Consider the following 18,085-nt stretch of genomic DNA (forward strand, 5'->3'; position numbering starts at 1 on the left):
GGCAATCACAAAAGTTGTAAAGAAAAAAATAGGTACAAAGAAGGTAACTGCGACGAAACCTTGGTTAACAGAAGAAATACTTCAGCTGATCGATAAAAGAAGGAAGCACAAAAATGTTCAGGAGAATTCAGAAATACTGAAATACAAATCGGTGAGGAATGAAATAAATACGAAGTGCAGGGAACCTAAGACGAAATTGCTCCATGGAAAATGTGAAGAAATCGAAAAAGAAATGATTGTCGGAAGGACTGACTGACATACATGAAAGTCAAAAGAACCTTCAGCGAAATTAAATGCTAGTGTGGTAACATGAAGAGCGTAACGGGAATTCCACTGATAAATGCTCAGGAGAGACCGGAAAGCTGTAAGGAGTACACTGAAGACCTCTATGAGGGGAAAGATTTGTCTGATGTAACAGAAGAAGAAACGGGAGTGACTTTAGAAGTGCTGCGGGATCTACTATTCGAATGTAAAGAAGCTTTGGAGGACTTAAGATCAAATAAGGCAAAAGGGATAGACGACATTCCATCTAAATCTCTAATACCGATGGGGGAACTGGAATCAAAGTGACTGTTTAAATTGGTGTGTAGAATGTATGATTCGGGCGACATACCATCTTGTTTTCAGAACATTTCATCCACACAATTTCGAAGACTGCAAGAGCTAACAAATGCGATAATTATCGCACAATCAGTTTAACTGCTCATGCATCCAAGTTGCTGGCAAGAATAATGTCCGGAGCAATCCTATTGGAAGAACGTCCGCAACTGAGAATTATACTGGAGGTTGAAAATAACACTTCAGTTGTAAATTTCCTTTATTATCACTTCCGGTTTCAGGCTCAGGTGTCGCGACTGTGCTGTGGCCGCGTGCTCCGCGTTCTACGTGTACTAGGCTCTGTGTGCTACCAATGAGCGCAGAACGGGGGTTAATATGGCTCTGAGCACTATTGGACTTAACTTCTCAGGTCATCAGTCCCCTAGAACTTAGAACCACTTAAACCTAACTAACCTAAGGAGATCACACACATCCATGCCCGAGGCAGGATTCGAACCTGCGACCGTAGCGGTCGCGCTGTTCCGGACTGTAGCGTCTAGAACCTCTCGGCCACTCCGGCCGGCCAGAACAGGGCCCGCAGCACAGTTGCGACACCTGAGGATGGGCTTATGAAAGCCCGATGCAAGTAGTGATAATAAATTTACAACTGAAGCGATATTTTCAACATCTAGAATATACAGAAGAATGGAGTAGAAAATTGAGGAGGCGTTAGATGACGGTCAGTTTGGCTTTAGGAAAGGTGAAGGCACCAGAGAGGCAGTTCTGACGGTGCGATTGACAGTGGTAGCAAGACTAAAGAAAAATCAAGTTACATTCATAGGATTTGTCGACCTGGAAAAAGCACTCGACAACGTAAAATGGTGAAAGATGTTCGATATTCTGAGAAAATTAGGGGTAAGCTATAGGGAGAGGCGGGTAATATACAATATGTACAAGAGCCAAGACGGAATAATAAAAGTGGACGATCAAGAAAGAAGTGCTGGGATTAAAAAGTGTGTAAGACATGGATGCAGTGTTCCGCCCGTACTGTTCAATCTGTACATCGAAGAAGCAATGATGGAAATAACGAAAAGTCTCAGGAGTGGAACTGAAATTCAGGGCGAAAAAATATCAGTGTACGATTCGCTGAAGACATGCTATCCTGAGTGAAAATGAAGAAGAATTACATGATCTGTTGAACGGAATGTACAGTCTAATGAGTACGGAATATGGACTGAGAGAAATCAAAGAAAGACGAAAGTAATGAGAAGTAGCAGAAATTAGAACAGCGAGAATGTTAACATCAGAATTGATTATCCTGAAGTAGTTAAGAAACTCTACTACCTGGGCATCAAAATAACTAATGGCGGACGGAGTAACATCAAAAGCAGACTAGCACTGGCAAATGGGGCATTCCTGGCCAAGAGAAGTATACTAGTATTAAAAAAAGGCCTTATATCGAGGAAGAAATTTCTGAGAATGTATGCTTGGAGCACAGCGCTGTATGGTAGTGAAACATGGACTGTGGGAAAACCGCAACACAAGAGAATCGAAGTATTTGAGAATTGGTGCTACAGACGAATGAGGAGGTTCTACGCAGAATCGTAGTGAAAAGAAATATGTGGGAAATGATGACAAAGAGAATTGTCAGGATGATAGGACATCTCTTAAGACATCAGGGATGACTCCATGGTACTAGAGGGAGATGTAGAGGGCAGAAACTGTAGAGGAAGACAGAGATTGGAATACATCCTGCAAACAGTTCAGGACGTAGTTTGCCATTGCTACTCTGAGATGAAGAGGTTGGCGCAGGAGAGGATTTCGTGCGGTACCGAATCAAACCAGTCACAAGGCTGATGACTCAAGAAAACCAAGTCTACATCCCTCTGTCATTCGCTGTCACTAAGACACTACTGCCTAAAACTTCTTCAGATATAAATACAAAGGACTTCAAACATAGTGCTCAGTTTTACGTAATCGAACGCATTTTCTAGGCCGTCAGATCGTATGAACGTGCCTTCATTCCTCCTTAGTTTTGATGTCATTATCAAATGAACGTTGAAACTGCGTATTTTGTGCATTTACTGTCACTTACTCCAGCTTACTGGTGAACCGCCTCACGCCCTTTTGCTGCTCGGTGACTTTAACGAACGCCATCCCCTTTAGAGTTCTTCAAGAACCTGTAAGGAGGTTGCCCTCTTGGCTGACCTCAATCGACCCAACCTCATCGGTCTTAACAGTGGAGAAAAGACATTCCTTTCACAATCTAAGAACATCTATACCCACTTGGACCTCTCGTTCTGCACTGCCCATCTTTCCCGTCGTCTCGAGTGGTCCATGGTCTGTGTCACCTACTCGAGAGACCGTAACCAGTGTACTACCCCTCTGCTGACTCCTACACCACCTCCGAGTTAGCCCAATAGGCAGCTTCCTAACACTCCTCCCTGGTGACCTTCGACGAACAAAATATCCACAGTTGTGATAATCATGTCGAATACCTTACGAACGTTGTTGTTTCCGCCGCAGAGCATTCCACACCTCGTGCTTCATCTTTACTGCGCCGTATCCCGTTCCTCTGGGGAACTGAGACGTGCCACGACGCTATTTGCGCGCGGAGACGTTCTCTGCGTGTTTTCAACAGTCATCCTACGACGGCGGACTGCATTCTTAATTAACTGTTGCACGCGCAGTGTTGTAGCATTTTTCGGGATAGCAAAAAGATAGCTGGATTTCATTTAGTTGTCCTTTCAACAATTTCATTCCCTCTTACGTTGTGTGGGGGCAACCTCTATCGTCTCTCTGGAACCAAGGTCCATTCCCTAATTACCGGACTGACCGAGGGAGATGATGTGATTGTGGACGCTATTGCCATATGCAACATCTTAGAACCTTATTTTGCGAGGAGTTCGAATTCACCCACTATCATCCAGCCTTTATACCTCGGAAACGAGTGGAGGAGGCTCGAGTGATACACTTCTCCTCTCAGAATCGTGAATACTACAATGCTGCATTTACTGTGAGACAGGTAGACCATGCTCTCACTTCATCGCGGTCTTCCTCCCTAGACCCAGACGATGTTCACATTCAGAATTGCAGCACCTTTCTCTTGCTGGCAAGCACTTTCTCTTTCATACGCACGTTTGCCAGACGTTGGCGTCAAGCCACTGCCATACCCATACCTAATCCCGGTATGGACAAACACCTTTATTGTAACTATTGCCCAATTTCTCTAACCGCTGTCTTTGTAAGGTGACGGAACGTATGATTCATGACCCGCTGGTATGGTGATTCGAGTCTCACAATCTACTCTCCACTGCAAAATGTGGATTTCGAGCACGCAGTTCTGCAGTTGTAACCCATTTCGTGAACGATTTTTTGCGGAAATACCAGTTTGTGGCAGTGTTTTTTGATTTGGAGAAAGCCTACGACACATGCTGAAGGACTGTTATCCTCCATAATCTACACACGTGGGGCGTCCGAGGTCACCTGCTCCGTTTCCTTCAGGTATTTTTAAAAGACCAAGTTTTCAAGGTACGTGTAGGTTCGGCTTCCTCGGACACCTTTGTCCAGGGGAATGGGAAGACTCAAGGCTCCGTCCGGAGTGTCGTCCTATTTGTTATGTCATTAACGTATTATGGGCTGTCTGCCACCAGACATCTCCAGCTCCCTATTCGTCGTGATCTCTTGCAGTTCTTTATGGACTTGTCTCCTTGAGCAACGTATTCAGAGTATCGGCAGTGGATTTCGCTTTTCACGGCGCAACGGGTTTCTTCCACCGTCTTTACGTATTAGACCTATTATTAATCCGTTAGTTGGAACTACCAATTCCTGGGTCTCATCCTTGATAGAAAACTTTTTTGGTCCTTCCACGTACCTTACCTGGCCACACGCTATACCTAGTCTCACAATCTCCTACGTATCCTTCCTGGGGAGCGGACAGGACCACCCTCCTCTGTTTGTACCGATCCCTTGTCCAATCGAAATTAGGCTACGGGGGTTTTGTTTATTCATCTGCATGTCCGTCCATCGTACGCCGTATTAATACAGTCAAGCGTAGCGGAATACGTTTGGCCTCTGGCTCATTTCACACTAGCCCAGTCGAGAGTCTCTACGCAGAAGTTGCCGAACTACCACTGTCATACCGGTGTGATGTTCTCTTCAGCGGGTAGCATACTGTTTGTCTGCCGCGTTCGGCCACCCACCCTAAGCCTGCTTTTTCGATGACACCCTTGACCGCCAGTACAGGACGCGCTCTTCTCCTCTATTATCTCCCTCACTTCAATTTCAGCTACTTCTCTGGTAGATTAAGTTCCCGCTAGGTGCCACGTTCAGGACGAGAGTGAACCCTTCACCGCCTTGGCATCGTGCGGAGGCCCGTGTTCATCTTGGACTTCATTCCCTTCCCAAGAAAACTACTCCGGATTAGAGTTATCTCCGTAAGTTTCCCGACCTTCGCACGCAACTTAGCGATAGCAAGTGCGTGTACATTGATGGCTGTAAGGCTGACCGTCGTGTTGGGTGTGCGTTCGTCATTGTCATCGACGATTTTCAGTATTACTTTCCAGAAACACTGCTCAATATCTACAATAGAGCTCTCCATCCGGCGACACAGGCTTTTTAATTGTGTCATTTGCTCCGATTCTCTCAGTGCCGTTCAGAGGCTCTGTGTAGAGTACAAAGTTCGTCCCCTAGTGGTGCAGATCCAAGAAAGCTTCCACATTCTCACTGTTGAGGTAACAATTGTGATGTTCATGTGGGGTCCTGGTTGCTGGTCACGTCGGTCTGACGGGACATGAGGCTGCCGCCAAGGCTGCAGTCCCCCTACCTCGGCTTGCTAGCTCTTCCATTCCTTCGTGTGATCTGCACGTTGCCGCCGGTCAGCAGGTGGTATCCCTTTGGCATGGCCACCGGTCTTCATGGGAACAAGCTCCGGGGAATTAAACCTCTCCCAGCGGCTTGGCTGACATCCTCTCGGCCGCCTCGCCGCGAGGAGATCATTTTAGTTAGGTTGCATATTGGGCACTGTCTTTTTAGCCAGCGCTATTTCTAGAGTGGCGATCCTCCACCATTTCTTGCTCATTGTCACCAGCCTTTGACGGTTTGCCATTTCCTTACGGAATGCCCAATTTTTTTTTTTTTTACTGCTTAAGTTCTAGTGTATGTTTTCTGTCTGACCTATCGGCCGTTATAGCGCACAACATGGGGGCTCTCGACCGCGTGTTATTTTTTAACCGTAGTAGCAATATGACGACGAACTTTTAATCCTCGGTTCTTGACCTCCACTGTCTCTAAGGCGTATTGTGTGGATCTTTCTCCAAGAGAAAGTCCTGTTTTTTGGCGCTCTTTTCTTCCGTCTGTTGGGCTTAATGTGTAGTCGCTTTTAACTTCTCCTCTTTTTAGTGTCCTAAGGTTAAAATGAAAGCAATATCAGCCCTCGGAGGCAAAAATAATGTCTTTTGACGTGCCTTCGGCACTACAATGAGTGCCTTCATTAGAAGTAAAACATTCAGACAGGCCTGTAACATAAGTACAAAAATTGTCGGAAATTTTTTTATGTAAGTGTAAGTACTAACAGCACAAGAAATAAACAGTACTTATCTATCTCGTATAAAATAAGTATCAAGAGATAAAGCTTTAGTCACGAAATTTTTATAGAGGAATACATGGAAAGCAAACCACTATGGCCTGCTCACACATGTCGAGCCACAGGTAGCAACAGACTGAGGCGCCCACTTTAGCAACTACGGGCAGGTGTGCATTACACCAAGAGTGCCATCTAGTAGCCGCAAATGCAAATAGGCTACTTAACATTCAAAATATTGTTAGTCAGTACTTACACTTGTCTAAAAAAAATTTCCAATAATTTTTGTACTTACGTTATAAGTTAGTTTGAATGTTTTACTTCTGCTGAAGGCACTCATAATACTGTCGAAGTCAGGTAAAAAGTCTTAATTTTTGCGGCCGAGGGCTGTTATTGCTTTAATTTTACTTTAAAAACGGTCGCTGACCATGCAGCCATGACTTAAGAAAAAGTTCTAAGCTTATGTCATGGGCGCTTAAGACCTCAGTTGTTTTTGTGCCCAAAAACAAAAATAAGAAAGTATCTGATGAACTACAATGCCAAATATTGAAATTTACTACCGAAATTCAATTGAACTGTCACAATTATATGTGTACTGCCTAAAACTTCTTCAGATATAAATAAAAAGGATTTCAAAAATATTGCTCAGTTTTACGTAATCGAACGCATTTTCTAGGTCGTCAGATCGTATGAACGTGCCTTCATTCTTCCTCAGTTTTGCTGTCATTATCAAGTGAACGTTGAAACTGCGTATTTTGTGCATTTACCTTTTCTAAATCCTTCCATTCTTGTGTCGTACACTTTTCAGATTTCCGCCTCTAGACGCTCCTATAATAAAAGTTTAATGTATTATCTGATCCCATTTTTATATGGTAGCATTCTCTTTTTGTATGCTGCAGTCTTTTCCTGAAATTGCAAAAGTTATTGCTGAAAAGTAAGGCCAGCCGGAGTGGCCGAGCGGTTCGAGGCGCTACACTCTCGAACCGCGCGACCGCTACGGTCGCAGGTTCGAATCCTGCCTCGAGCATGGATGTGTATGATGTCCTTAGGTTAGTTAGGTTTAAGTAGTTCTAAGTTCTAAGGGACTGATGACCTCATAAGTTAAGTCCCAGAGCGCTCAGAGCCATTTGAACCATTTTTGAAAAGTAAGGTTTTGCCAAATGTGAAAAATTGTTCCAAGGTATATCAGCTCATGTACCTAGGAACAAATATCATATTCCGTTCGGCGCGGTAGCTGAGTGTTCGACGTGGAGGAGCGCAGACCGAAGGGATCGGTTTCACTCGACGAAAGATCCGTACCCAAATACTGGAAAGTTCTGCAGGTCATACCAATATTCAGGAAAGACAATAGAAATTCTCCATTAAATTACGGGCCCACTTCCCCACATCATTAACACTGATATGCAGCAGGATTTCGGAACATACTTTGTGTGAATATTATGAATTACCTCGAAGAGAACCGTCTATAGGCACATAGTCAACAAACAGGAAGTATCGTTCTTGTGAAACACACCTAGCACTTCACTCACACGAGGCGTTGAATGTTGTCGACAAGAGATCTCAAAATGATTCCATATTTCTAGAATTCCAGAAGGCTTTTGACACTGTACCTCACAGCCTGTAATCAAATTGCGTACTTGTGGATAGATCGTCTCAATTATGTGACTGGATTTGTGATTACCTGTCAGAGAGGTCACAGTTCGTAGTAACTGACAGGAAGTCAAGGAGTAAAACAGAAGTGATCTCTGGCGTTCTCCAAGGTAGTGTTATAGGCCCCCTGTCCATCGTTGCGTATATAAACGGTTAAGGAGGCCATCTAAACAGTCGTTTTAGGATGTTTGCAGATGATGCTTTCGTTTACTGTGTATAAACGTCACCTGAAGACCAAAAAAATTGCGAAGTGATTGGCAACAGAATCTGTAAGGTGCAAAATTTGGCAATAGAACCTAAATAATGAAAAATGTGAGCATGAGTGCTAAAATGAATCCATAAATCAGTCGAACTAAGTGCCGTAAATTCAGCTAAGTATCTAGGAATTACAATTACTAACAATTTAAATTGGAAAGAACACCTAGAAAATGTTGTGAAGAAGGCAAACCAAGACTGCATTTTAGTGACAGAACACCTGGTAAATGTCACAGATCTACTACTAGACTGACTACTCTACACTCTTCTGTCCTCTTTTGCAATACTGATTCGCGGTATGGGATCCATACCGGGCAGGATTATCGGAGTATACATCCAGAACTTTCAAAGAAAGGCAGAACATTTTGTAGTATCGAGATAAAGGGGAGAAAGCGTCACGGACATGATACAGAATTTTGGGTGGACATCATTAAAACAAAGGCGTCTTTCGTTGCGGCGGGATCTTATGACAAAATTTCAGTCATCAACATTCTCTTCCGATTGCAAAAATATTTTATTGATGCTGATCTACATAGATAGATGACAATATCATAACAAAATAAGGAAAATCAGAGCGCTCACTGAAAGATACAGGTGTTCGTTTTTCTGCGCTGTTAGAGAGTGGAATAACAGAGAATTATTGTGAAGGTGCTTCGATGAACCCCTGCTAGTCACTTAAGTGTGATTTGCAGAGTAGCCACGTGTATGTCAATGTAGATGAAATATAATCGAGAAACAGTTACAGCATAAGTACACTTCGAAATAGAAGTTTCTTGGAAACTAGGACAAATTTCAGTTTTCAAAACAGGTGAAACATTAAAGATGTTAAAGAAACTCATTTGACTTGTTACATCATAAAAACACCATTTCGTTTTTCAAGGTAGAAGATCGTTCACGGCAGACGAGTTACGGCTTAACTGTAAACATTTTATATGAGTGGTTCTAAAAATATACAGCATTTTATTCATCATAAAATTCTGTGCCTGAAAAATTAACAATATATTTCAGACAGCTTTAATACGCTCGTTTTAACAACACTTAAATGTGTGAAAAGTGTAATATTTACAAATGCTGTGCAAAACACAATTTCTTGTATAAGAACAACAAATGGTTCAAATGGCTCTGAGCACTATGGATCTTAACTTCTGAGGTCATCAGACCCCTAGAACTTGGAACTACTTAAACCTAACTAACCTAACGACATCACACACATCCATGCCCGAAGCAGGATTCGAACCTGCGACAGTAGCGGTCGCGCGGTTCCAGACTGAAGCGCCAGAACCGCTCGGTCACAGCGGCCGACTTAATGCAGTGGCCGACTTCTTTCAGTCAACGACAGAGAGTAGCGGCATTTGCGCCGAGTTATCAGTACTAAAAGCAAGCAAATTGCGTGAAATAAGCACGGGAATCGACTTGGGACGTACGACGGAAGTATCAGTTAGGACACTGCGGTGAAATTCGGTGTTAAAGGCTATAGCAACAGTGCCTTTGCTAACAGCACAATACCTGTAGCGCCTGTCCTGGGCTTGTCACCATACAGGTTGGTCTTCAGACGACTGTAAAATCATGACCAGAGCACCGATTTCATTTGTAAGAGCTGTTGGTAGGGTTCGAGTGTGGCGCAGAGCACACGAAGCCATGGACCTAAGTCACTGTGAAAGCTGTTGGTGGCTACGTAATGATATGGTAGGTCTTTACTTGGAGTGGACTGGGACCTCTAGTACAACTAAAACGATCATTGACTGGAATCACTACGTTCCGCTACTTGGAAACCATTTGCAGCCGTACATGGACTTTATGTTCCCAAAAACGGGCCATGTCACCGGGCCACAATCGTTCGCAATTAGTTTAAAGAAGATTCAGCATCGTCCGACATGAATCCCATCGAACATTTATGAGACATAATCGAGAAGTCAGTTTGCTCACAAAATGCTGCACTAGCATCACTTTCGCGACTATGAACGCCTTCAGGGGCAGCATGGCTCAGTATTTCTGCATGAGACTTCCAACAATTTCTTGAGTCCGTGGCACGTCGAGTTGCTGCAGTGCGCAGGACGAAAAGAGATCCGGCAAGATATGAAGAGGTATCCCATGACTTTCGTCACTTCAGTGTAAGCTTCTAGTCAAGAGGTAACCTCTCTTCTGAAGCGGTAGATCTCGTCTTCATACGATCTCTCTTCGCGAACAGTTTCGTTTTCAATTTAAATAAACCTTAAAATAGGAACTCTATTAAGAGCTCTGGGTTAAGAACAGATAGTGCCTCTTAAAGAATTTAACATATACTCTTCGGCGTGTCAGCTTATAAAAAAATATTACGAACACGCATTATGGAGGTTGAAATTCGATCATTGACACAGTAGGGCTTGTCGAAACGCTGATTCGATAACTTGAACCTTTTATGAAATGTCATTGATTTTCAAACCATACGAGATAAGAGATATATTTAAATTTACCGGTATGATGAAAGTATGTTACATTGTGCGACTGTTGACTTTACTGGTGTATAGTACTGATAAAATGCTTGAAAGACGTATATAGCATGAGAACGGTATTTTGAAATGTTCGCCACTACGAGTGTCTATAAATGCCTGAACAGTTGATTATTACGTATTCCTTGGCTGCCAAAGGTTGTGTTATTACTAGTGGACAAGGGAATCAGTGACGCCGCTGCCGAGAGAGAGAGAGAGAGAGAGAGAGAGAGAGAGAGAGAGAGAGAGAGAGAGAGACCGCTGAGTGAGCAGATTGGTGATTACATCCCATGAGAAACCATATTTTTTTAACATGGCCTTATTCGATGCTACATAGTAAACAACCTTTTTTTAAAGTGCAAGTATATTTATTATAAACTGTCGTGGCTTTTAAAGACCGCTTATTGGTTCTCTACATCCGTACTTTGGGTTTCTTGACAATACAAAGCGTTACAGTAAATGAACTATGAAGTAGAGACTATGAACCAGTAAAACAGCTTCTCAGATGTAAAGAACGCTTTTGCTCAGAAAGCAGGTTTGTAGAGAGTTGCAGCAGCCGTCGCTAATCTGTTACCCGGAAATTAAGATCGGCAATTAATAATAAAGCTATTTGTTTCTTTGACAATTCCCACTATTCATCTGCGAAATGTCATAATTAGGCATTTTATTTGTGTACACGTTCATTACTGAATGTCTGATATATATGTAGTAACTGTCTACAACTACTTCATGAAGAACTTTGAAAAGCCTCTACGAGTCCTATGCAGAGAGACTACTGTGCATTGATTGAATGGAGACAGAAGAAACGAATTCGTATTCTCATGAACAGGGAATCAAACGGAGAAAAAACGCTTAAAAGTAATTTTATGAAGGAATAATCAATTTCTTAAGAGGGGACGTACGCGAAGTTACAATACTTATGTTCGAAGTTTTCATTGTAATGGACGTGTGCGAAGTTACAGTTCTTTGAAATAAACCTTTATAAAGTCCAAAGTTTTCATGGAAATGTAAATTTACAGTTTTTAAGGAATGTGATATCGATACACACAAACGTTTTCATGCTTATTGAAGGCATACATTTTTAATTGTAAACAATTGAAAGGTTTCCAACAAAGTGAGTACGAATATTTATATCTTATTTTGCTATTTTTTTTACAGGTCTCCAAATTTCTGTGACAAATAAAAGGTTCCAAATTATAAGTTTTTTCTCTTACCTAAACGCTATACTTTCGTAGTAAATGAAAATTCCTTCCACAGAATGTTTCACTGCTGCACTGATTAATTGTATTCCAAAGTATTACAATGTCACTGATTTGTGAAGAAAAGCTACATAAAGCTGACAAAACGTAAGTTATGGGAAACCTGAAGCAAACATTTGGCAATGTGTAAATTAGACCTTACCTTATCCATGTGAACTAGTGCAAACCATATGCAATTCCCTCCTCATCCTAAAGCAGTCTTTTCTTTACTTGTCCACTTGGGTTAACCTGATTTTCAATTTGAGTAACAATAATGTCAGATACAATAATTCTCCTTTTACCGATTTTCTTCAATATCAACAATGTTGTTGTTGTTGTTTTGGTTTTGGGGCGCAAAACTTCTATGGTCATTAGCGCTCGGTCCGTGACTTAGGAAACAGTGAAAAACCGAAATTTAAAACCAGCAGCAATGAGAACGAAAGTCATAAAATTGGAGAAACTAAAAGCAGAAGGAAGGCTTAAAAATCCACTACAGAAAGGGGTTGGTTGTCCCCAAAAAAGGCTTCAAATGACTGACGTCATTTCACTGGCACTAATAAACTTGAGAACGCGGTCGGCGGAGCGCGTGTCATCTGCTAAAATCGACGATATATCAGGCGATAGCTGTAGACGGGAGCGTAACGGATTAAAATAGGGACACTCAATTAAAAGGTGTCTTACCGTCCACTGCTGAGAGCAGTGGGGACAGAGTGGGGGAGGATCGCCGCTTAAAAGATGTCGATGGCTAAAAAGACAGTGCCCTATCCGGAGTCTAGTTAAAATTACCTCCTCCCGACGACGCGGTCGGGAGGAAGAGGTCCAAGCACAAGGGAGAGCTTTCATGTCCCGCAATTTATTATGGGTAAGTGTCGACCAATGCGTGTGCCATAAATGGACAACACGTCGACATAGAACGCTCCGTAGATCGGCGAAGGGAAGCGATTGAATAGCTGGCCGAGGAAGTGAGACTGCAGCCTTGGCTGCAATATCGGCCGCCTCATTTCAACAGATACCAACGTGTCCCGGGAGCCAGAGGAACGCCACCGAGACGCCCCCCAGGTGGAGCAAGCGCAGACAGTCCTGAATCCGGTGGACCAGAGGGTGCACAGGATAAAGAGCGTGGAGACTGAGGAGAGAGCTGAGAGAATCTGAGCAGATAACGTACTGTATCCGCTGATGGCGGCGGATGTAGTGGACAGCCTGGAGAACAGCGTAAAGCTCCGCAGTATAAACCGAACACTGGTCGGGAAGCCGAAAGTGATTTGGGGTGTCGCCAACAATATAGGCCCTCCCTACACCTAACGATGTTTTCGAGCCGTCGGTGTAAATAAATGTGGCGTCCGTCATTTGTGCACATAGAGCAGCAAATGCCCAACGATAAACAAGTGAGCTGTAACATCTTCAGAAGTTAAGGAAACAAATGTTGCTTTAGGACATAGTTTACCTATCAGAGAGTTGTATCTTACAATAGGAATTTTGAGTTTTTCCATTCACACACTTTTGTAGAAGTACTGGATCTACTGATCACCGAAATATTCCCCACACTGTAAATGCATGAAACTGGAAGAAAACACCACAGGAGTAAATAATATGAGGAATTACAGGCCAAGAAAGGGACGAGGTCACGTGCAAGCTTTCGTTAATTGTTATTTTTATAATACCAGGAATGGAAATGGAACGTCGTATCCGGGAATTGAAATTTCAGTACCATGTAGTAAATGGAGATGCAACAAAAAATATTAAAATTTTGTTCACTTTCGCTTACGCCCGCCCTTAACCAAGAAGCGGGCACCGTTAGAAACCTTCTAACAACATGTGCAACTGCTGAAAATACAGTGGAATCTTCTAGAAGAACAACAAGGATATGGGCTCTGACAGGAGCCGCAATCGCCCGTCACTGGGAAGTATTTATACTGGGCGTTGTAGCGACCGAGGGGTCAGTCGGAGTTATTCCGAGCTGGAGTCAGCTGCAATCTGTCTGCCATCTTGTCAGGATTCTTTGTTAGCGACGAATATGAAAGAGACATCGCTGTTCGATGGAGCAGGAGTAGGTGCTTATAAATTCAGTGGAGCGCCTCAAATAGTCTTTTTGAAACATCATACCTCTTTACGGACTTTACTTTCATCCCTTGCCATCAACATGCTGAGTTCCTTAACTGACGTTGTTGTCGTCCCTGTTCAGGAATTTTAGCAGGGGCAGCTGTCCAGTTTTCAGCTTCTTCTCCAAGACGCAACAGGTATTGCATCACAAAATATTACGCCACTAGCCTACATATGGCACTAAAATTCGTTATTTAACCCGTGCTGTATTCAAGTTTATTCATTTTTAGCATTTACTTAAAGGGGATGCATATGAAACGCCTATGTTAGTCAAATATGGTCTTTCATTAAATGAGTAATGGTTTAATTCACTTTCATACTTTCTCTCTCTCTCTCTCTCTCATCTCTCTCTCTCTCTCTCTCTCTCACACACACACACACACACAAACACACACACACACACACACACACACACACACACACACACACACACTAGTACTAGCCAAAAATTATTAATGAACTTACTGTACACCATTTATTAGAAAAGCAAAGCAAGCCGCAAATTACAAAACAATATTGTGCAACACTTGAAAATAGAAGTTCTTTACAAAGTTTCCGTTGCTTCGTAATATTCTCTGAGACGATTACATCGTTATTGGTATACGACCATAACGAAATGACTTAGGACATTTAAATTGTTGTTTGTAACAACTGATCATTAAAGAAAAACAAATTTGTGATTCAAACGACTTCTTATTCCTACTAAATGTATGTATCTATACTTAACTATTCTTCTGTACCCACATTTCCAAGTTGTCTCTTCGAAATTTCGAACATCCGCTTACTGGTAGACTGCTGAAGGCCCTTTTTAGATGTACAGGGTGTTTCAAAAATGACCGGTATATTTGAAACGGCAATACAAACTAAACGAGCAGCGATAGAAATACACCGTTTGTTGCAATATGCTTGGGACAACAGTACATTTTCAGGCGGACAAACTTTCGAAATTACAGTAGTTACAATTTTCAACAACAGATGGCGCTGCAAGTGATGTGAAAGATATAGAAGAGAATGCAGTCTGTGTGTGCGCCATTCTGTACGTCGTCTTTCTGCTGTAAGCGTGTGCTGTTCACAACGTGCAAGTGTGCTGTAGACAACATGGTTTATTCCTTAGAACAGAGGATTTTTCTGGTGTTGGAATTCCACCGCCTAGAACACAGTGTTGTTGCAACAAGCCGAAGTTTTCAACGGAGGTTTAATGTAACCAAAGGACCGAAAAGCGATACAATAAAGGATCTGTTTGAAAAATTTCAACGGACTGGGAACGTGACGGATGAACGTGCTGGAAAGGTAGGGCGACCGCGTACGGCAACCACAGAGGCAGGTGATCCAACAGCGGCCTCGGGTTTCCGTTCGCCGTGTTGCAGCTGCGGTCCAAATGACGCCAACGTCCACGTATCGTCTCATGCGCCAGAATTTACACCTCTACCCATAAAAAATTCTAACGCGGCAACCCCTCAGCGCCGCTACCATTGCTGCACGAGAGACATTCGCTAACGATATAGTGCACAGGATTGATGACGGCGATATGCATGTGGGCAGCATTTGGTTTACTGACGAAGCTTATTTTTACCTGGACGGCTACGTCAATAAACAGAACTGGCGCATATGGGGAACCGAAAAGCCCCATGTTGCAGTCCCATCGTCCCCGCATCCTCAGAAAGTACTCGTCTGGGCCGCCATTTCTTCCAAAGGAATCATTGGCCCATTTTTCAGATCCGAAACGATTACTGCATCACGCTATCTGGACATTCTTCGTGAATTTGTGGCGGTACAAACTGCCTTAGACGACACTGCGAACACCTCGTGGTTTATGCAAGATGGTGCGCGGCCACATCGCAAGGCCGACGTCTTTAATTTCCTGAATGAATATTTCGATGGTCGTGTGATTGCTTTGGGCTATCCGAAATATACAGGAGGCGGTGTGGATTGGCCTCCCTATTCGCCAGACATGAACCCCTGTGACTTCTTTCTGTGGGGACACTTGAAAGACCAGGTGTACCGCCAGAATCCAGAAACAATTGAACAGCTGAAGCAGTACATCTCATCTGCATGTGAAGCCATTCCGCCAGACACGTTGTCAAAGGTTTCGGGTAATTTCATTCAGAGACTACTCCATATTATTGCTACGCATGGTGGATATGTGGAAAATATCGTACTAGTGTGTTCCCCAGACCACAGCGCCATCTGTTGTTGAAAATTGTAACTACTGTAATTTCGAAAGTTTGTCTGCCTGAAAATGTACTGATGTCCCAAGCATATTGCAACAAACGGTGTATTTCTATCGCTGCTCGTTTAGTTTGTATTGCCGTTTCAAATATACCGGTCATTTTTGAAACACCCTGTAGATGTTGGTTGACAATATCCTCATTTTTACTCCACCAAGAGGTAAGAGTAAAACAATACTTGCTTCCCAGCATCTATACGCATCAGGCAAAGCTCGCCATGGGACTCAAATACAAGCATCTTTGTTAATTGAAAATTACTCTACTTCCCAAAATTTCACACATTTTCAAATAAATTGAGATATGTATGCGACATGTTTCCCCACTAACTGCAACAAAATTTAAAAATTTCTGAGAGAGCTATGCGTATCTTCAAACAGTAAAGCCTGATTATAATGTCGTCTACTTCCACTATTGAACTTGCTTTAATAAATCTTTTGAATAATTTTCTTATAAAGATGAAATGTATTTGTAGCCAAAATTTAGCTTACAGTTTCAAGTAAGTTTCGGGAAACAATGTAAACTTATTTCAATTGAAAATATAAATTACTGTAACCAGAATGAGATTTTCACTCTGCACCGGAGTGTGCGCTGATATGAAGGTTCCTGGCAGATTAAAACTGTGTGCCCGACCGAGACTCGAACTCGGGATCTATGCCTTTCGCGGGCAAGTGCTCTACCAACTGAGCTACCGAAGTACGACTCACGCCCGGCCCTAACAGCTTTACTTCTACCAGTATCTCGTCTCCTACCTTCCAAACTTTACAGAAGCTCTCCTGCGAACCTTGCAGAACTAGCACTCCTGAAAGAAAGGGTATTGCGGAGACATGGCTTAGCCACAGCCTGGGGGATGTTTCCAGAATGAGATTTTCACTCTGCAGCGGAGTGTGCGCTGATATGAAGCTTCCTGGCAGATTAAAACTGTGTGCCCGACCGAGACTCGAACTCGGGATCTTTGCCTTTCGCGGGCAAGTGCTCTATCAACTGAGCTACCGAAGTACGACTCACGCCCGGCCCTAACAGCTTTACTTCTACCAGTATCTCGTCTCCTACCTTCCAAACTTTACAGAAGCTCTCCTGCGAACCATGCAGAGAGCTTCTGTAAAGTTCGGAAGTTAGGAGACGAGATAATGGCAGAAGTATTGCTGTGAGGGCCGAGCGTGAGTCGTGTTTCGGTAGCTCAGTTGGTAGAGCACTTGCCCGCGAAAGGCAAAGGTCCCGAGTTCGAGTCTCGGTCGGGCACACAGTTTTAATCTGCCAGGAAGCTTTACTGTAACCAGTCACGTTTCGGGAAATTGTATCTCCATCTGCAGACGGATTTAAGCCAATTAATGAGTTATGGACAATTTCGATGCATGAATTTGTGTCGATAACCTGTGGCAGTAACTTTCAGTATCCCCACGTTGCTTTTTCAGTGTCTCCATGTTGCTTTCAAACACAAGCACTGTCTGTAGAGAATATACCCACAAAACGTCATACGCCTAAATCATCCACACCTCACTGATTAACATAAATCTATGTTACAACATGATGAAAATGATAGTTGCTGCTCACCATATTGAGGAGATGCTGAGCGGCAGAAAGGCAGAACAGGAAGACTGTCACGCAATTAGCTTTCCTCCAACAACGCCTTTGTCAAAATTAGACACCATACACACACACTCAAGCAAACGAAACTCAAACACACATGACCACATTCTCTGGCAGCTGGAGTCTTTCTGCGCCCCAGCATCTGCGCTACATGGTGAGTAGCAACTACCCTTTTCATTATATTGTTACATTCCACCCTCGATTTACCATTGTTTAGTAAATCGATGTTATGATGGAGATATAACACTGAAACGCGTAGAGAGGAGAATAATAAATGTGACTGTTTACATTAATTCGTATTTTCAGTTGATAGTCGTAACCGTCGCGTACAAGCCTGAACTAAAATATTCGCATTTAAAGTAAATCGATATGTTGCTTGATTTTTTCTTCGGTGCTAATTCCTGCATTCATGTCTTATAAACTAAAATTGTGTTTCGCAAA

Source organism: Schistocerca nitens, chromosome 9, assembly GCF_023898315.1.
Source record: "Schistocerca nitens isolate TAMUIC-IGC-003100 chromosome 9, iqSchNite1.1, whole genome shotgun sequence".
NCBI classification, from domain to species: domain Eukaryota; kingdom Metazoa; phylum Arthropoda; class Insecta; order Orthoptera; family Acrididae; genus Schistocerca; species Schistocerca nitens.